The sequence below is a fragment of the Osmia lignaria genome, unplaced genomic scaffold, assembly GCF_051020975.1.
Source record: "Osmia lignaria lignaria isolate PbOS001 unplaced genomic scaffold, iyOsmLign1 scaffold0050, whole genome shotgun sequence".
Classification (NCBI taxonomy): Eukaryota; Metazoa; Arthropoda; class Insecta; order Hymenoptera; family Megachilidae; genus Osmia; species Osmia lignaria.
This window is the reverse complement of record NW_027478191.1, coordinates 90,001-95,000: the sequence shown is the minus strand read 5'-3', so window position 1 is coordinate 95,000 and position 5,000 is coordinate 90,001. Positions and strand designations below refer to the sequence as shown.

At 39.8% G+C, this 5,000-nt stretch overlaps 1 non-coding gene across 1 annotated transcript in view; it reads left to right on the top strand.

Annotated features, from left to right (window-relative positions):
- Positions 1-4,985: 4,985 nt before the first annotated feature.
- Positions 4,986-5,000, top strand: part of LOC143307301 (small subunit ribosomal RNA) — a 1,923-nt gene continuing 1,908 nt past the window's right edge. The window contains exon 1 of the ribosomal RNA XR_013064477.1: positions 4,986-5,000. This exon is cut by the window's right edge and continues 1,908 nt beyond it. This is a non-coding gene — a ribosomal RNA (small subunit ribosomal RNA).

Here is a 5,000-nt window from a genome sequence, read left to right as displayed (position 1 = left end):
CGATCGGTATTTAGAGGGAGGCACTTTGAAAGCAACACGCCGTTGGAACTTTGAAAAATTTCGATGCGTCGCCAAAGTTCGTACTTTTCGATAAAATCTTCGTCCTATGATACATTTCGATCAAGAACTACATTGATCGTCATGAAACTGTTTTTTTTTTTGGGAGACGTGTACGCTCCTTTTCATAAAGGAGACTATCTTATTGCGAAAGTCAAAATCGCACGCTCTCACGGCGATTTGCCCCCGTATACGCCTGGGCGTAAGCCCGTGCGTCGCCGACCTAGCGGCCTGCCGATCGGTATTTAGAGGGAGGCACTTTGAAAGCAACACGCCGCTGGAACTTTGAAAAATTTCGGGGCAAAGCAATACGCGGCTGGGACTTTGAAATATTTCGGAGCGCACCTAAAGTTCGTTATTTTGGCTAAACGGAGCGAAAATCTGCATTTATACCATCACGGACGTTAGTTCAATAGCGTTTAACGATCGATCCACGGTACAGACTGCAAAAATATGATTGTTAAAATTTTCGACTAATCGGTTCTAAGAGGCGAAGCAATACGCCGCTGGGACTTTGAAATATTTCGGAGCGCACCTAAAGTTCGTTATTTTGGCTAAACGGAGCGAAAATCTGCATTTATACCATCACGGACGTTAGTTTAATAGCGTTTAACGATGGATCCACGGTACAGAATGCAAAAATATGATTGTTAAAATTTTCGACTAATCGGTTCTAAGAGGCGAAGCAATACGCCGCTGGGACTTTGAAATATTTCGGAGCGCACCTAAAGTTCGTTATTTTGGCTAAACGGAGCGAAAATCTGCATTTATACCATCACGGACGTTAGTTCAATAGCGTTTAACGATCGATCCACGGTACAGAATGCAAAAATATGATTGTTAAAATTTTCGACTAATCGGTTCTAAGAGGCGAAGCAATACGCCGCTGGGACTTTGAAATATTTCGGAGCGCACCTAAAGTTCGTTATTTTGGCTAAACGGAGCGAAAATCTGCATTTATACCATCACGGACGTTAGTTTAATAGCGTTTAACGATGGATCCACGGTACAGAATGCAAAAATATGATTGTTAAAATTTTCGACTAATCGGTTCTAAGAGGCGAAGCAATACGCCGCTGGGACTTTGAAATATTTCGGAGCGCACCTAAAGTTCGTTATTTTGGCTAAACGGAGCGAAAATCTGCATTTATACCATCACGGACGTTAGTTCAATAGCGTTTAACGATGGATCCACGGTACAGAATGCAAAAATATGATTGTTAAAATTTTCGACTAATCGGTTCTAAGAGGCGAAGCAATACGCCGCTGGGACTTTGAAATATTTCGGAGCGCACCTAAAGTTCGTTATTTTGGCTAAACGGAGCGAAAATCTGCATTTATACCATCACGGACGTTAGTTCAATAGCGTTTAACGATCGATCCACGGTACAGACTGCAAAAATATGATTGTTAAAATTTTCGACTAATCGGTTCTAAGAGGCGAAGCAATACGCCGCTGGGACTTTGAAATATTTCGGAGCGCACCTAAAGTTCGTTATTTTGGCTAAACGGAGCGAAAATCTGCATTTATACCATCACGGACGTTAGTTTAATAGCGTTTAACGATGGATCCACGGTACAGAATGCAAAAATATGATTGTTAAAATTTTCGACTAATCGGTTCTAAGAGGCGAAGCAATACGCCGCTGGGACTTTGAAATATTTCGGAGCGCACCTAAAGTTCGTTATTTTGGCTAAACGGAGCGAAAATCTGCATTTATACCATCACGGACGTTAGTTCAATAGCGTTTAACGATCGATCCACGGTACAGAATGCAAAAATATGATTGTTAAAATTTTCGACTAATCGGTTCTAAGAGGCGAAGCAATACGCCGCTGGGACTTTGAAATATTTCGGAGCGCACCTAAAGTTCGTTATTTTGGCTAAACGGAGCGAAAATCTGCATTTATACCATCACGGACGTTAGTTTAATAGCGTTTAACGATGGATCCACGGTACAGAATGCAAAAATATGATTGTTAAAATTTTCGACTAATCGGTTCTAAGAGGCGAAGCAATACGCCGCTGGGACTTTGAAATATTTCGGAGCGCACCTAAAGTTCGTTATTTTGGCTAAACGGAGCGAAAATCTGCATTTATACCATCACGGACGTTAGTTCAATAGCGTTTAACGATCGATCCACGGTACAGAATGCAAAAATATGATTGTTAAAATTTTCGACTAATCGGTTCTAAGAGGCGAAGCAATACGCCGCTGGGACTTTGAAATATTTCGGAGCGCACCTAAAGTTCGTTATTTTGGCTAAACGGAGCGAAAATCTGCATTTATACCATCACGGACGTTAGTTTAATAGCGTTTAACGATGGATCCACGGTACAGAATGCAAAAATATGATTGTTAAAATTTTCGACTAATCGGTTCTAAGAGGCGAAGCAATACGCCGCTGGGACTTTGAAATATTTCGGAGCGCACCTAAAGTTCGTTATTTTGGCTAAACGGAGCGAAAATCTGCATTTATACCATCACGGACGTTAGTTCAATAGCGTTTAACGATGGATCCACGGTACAGAATGCAAAAATATGATTGTTAAAATTTTCGACTAATCGGTTCTAAGAGGCGAAGCAATACGCCGCTGGGACTTTGAAATATTTCGGAGCGCACCTAAAGTTCGTTATTTTGGCTAAACGGAGCGAAAATCTGCATTTATACCATCACGGACGTTAGTTCAATAGCGTTTAACGATCGATCCACGGTACAGACTGCAAAAATATGATTGTTAAAATTTTCGACTAATCGGTTCTAAGAGGCGAAGCAATACGCCGCTGGGACTTTGAAATATTTCGGAGCGCACCTAAAGTTCGTTATTTTGGCTAAACGGAGCGAAAATCTGCATTTATACCATCACGGACGTTAGTTTAATAGCGTTTAACGATGGATCCACGGTACAGAATGCAAAAATATGATTGTTAAAATTTTCGACTAATCGGTTCTAAGAGGCGAAGCAATACGCCGCTGGGACTTTGAAATATTTCGGAGCGCACCTAAAGTTCGTTATTTTGGCTAAACGGAGCGAAAATCTGCATTTATACCATCACGGACGCTAGTTTAATAGCGTTTAACGATCGATCCACGGTACAGAATGCAAAAATATGATTGTTAAAATTTTCGACTAATCGGTTCTAAGAGGCGAAGCAATACGCCGCTGGGACTTTGAAATATTTCGGAGCGCACCTAAAGTTCGTTATTTTGGCTAAACGGAGCGAAAATCTGCATTTATACCATCACGGACGTTAGTTTAATAGCGTTTAACGATGGATCCACGGTACAGAATGCAAAAATATGATTGTTAAAATTTTCGACTTATCGGTTCTGGATCACTGAAAAATCGAAAAAAATTATTAATTTTGATTAATTAAATTACATATGTAGTTTTATATTGTTATAGTCTCGTATTTGTTAATGTTTTGTCGTAAGAAAATGCAAAAATATCGTTTTAATGTTTTCGTCTCATCGGTTCTGGATCGCTGAAAAATCAAAAAAAAATATTAATTTTGATTAATTAAATTACAAATGGAGTTTTATATTGCTATAGTCGCTTATTTGTTAATGTTTTACCGTAAGAAAATGCAAAAATATCGTTTTAATATTTTCATCTCATCGGTTCTGGGCGGTTTTAAAATTTTTTAAAATATTAATTAAACCCATGATTTACATGAGAATGTGAATTTATTATGTCCTGCATGTTAATTTATTAATTTTCATGTATAGAACGTTATAAAATGAAAGGATATGTTCGACGATATTTTCAGTCTAAGTTTTACCGTGCCGGCGGGATGGTACGCTCTCACGGCGGTTTGCACAGGCATACGCCTGGGCGTAAGCCCATGCGTCGCCGACCTAGCGGCCGGCCGTTCGGTATTTATAGGAAGGCACTTTCGGTTCGCTCGGACCGGTCGGGAGTAGCGTCGAGCGTGTGGCTCTTTTATGACTTCGGTTGAAAAGCAGTCTACCGCTCCTCGAGAATATACTTTCTCGACTATTCTCGTTCCGGTTTTCCGTTGCGGATTATTATTAATCTCCACACAGCATTACCACGGGTCGGTGTCTAAGACCGAATGGCCCATATGTGGTGAGCCTTGTAATATAAGGCTGGTGACCTGTATGCACTTATAAATGTTGCATACTTGTACAAACTGAGCATCAACTGTCTGTAACCAAAATTTGTTAAAACTGAAAAAGTTATAAGATTGTATAAAATTTTTGAACCAAGAAAGTAGTGTTAGACGAAAATTCGTTCTATCACTTTTAGAAGGGAGACTGTTTGGAAATATTTAAAGTATAAAATACACAAAAGTCCACTGAATTATGAACAAAATTACGTCCCTGAATTTAAGAAAAGTCAAGAGGTGTCAGAAATAAAATCCTCTCTGATACGTTCAGAGAGGAAAATAAGTATGGAGAGAGGAGTAAAAATGAAAGAAGTTTTAAGGCTGGGGAAACTTCTAAAGGAGAGAGATTCCAACATATCTAATATGTACATTTAAAGCAAGTCCAAGGAACTCTCTCCGTTAATGTTTGAAAAGGTGTGTGCAGATGGAGGAGAAATGTATAAAGTACAGAGACGAGGTTGGTGGGCCCGCTCTAATGATAAAGATTATAAAATTTGGTGGCAAAATGACCAGCATGATCACTGTACGCGCTTTCTCGATTTGTATAGCATGCCACTGTCCGCGCTATCTTTTATTATATTGTCCAGCGTGTGTGGTCTACGTGCTTGCACGATGGATGCACGGCGTGAAAGTGATTTTCGTGCTTTATGAGAGGAGGAGGAGAATATTTGGCCTCTATAAGAGGTACAAAATTTATGAAATGTGTGTTACATACAAAAGAGAAATGGCTTAACGTCGATCGGTCTTACAGGGAGGGCCGACGACGAAAATTTAAATTTACAATAATAACTAAGCTCCCTGGTTGATCCT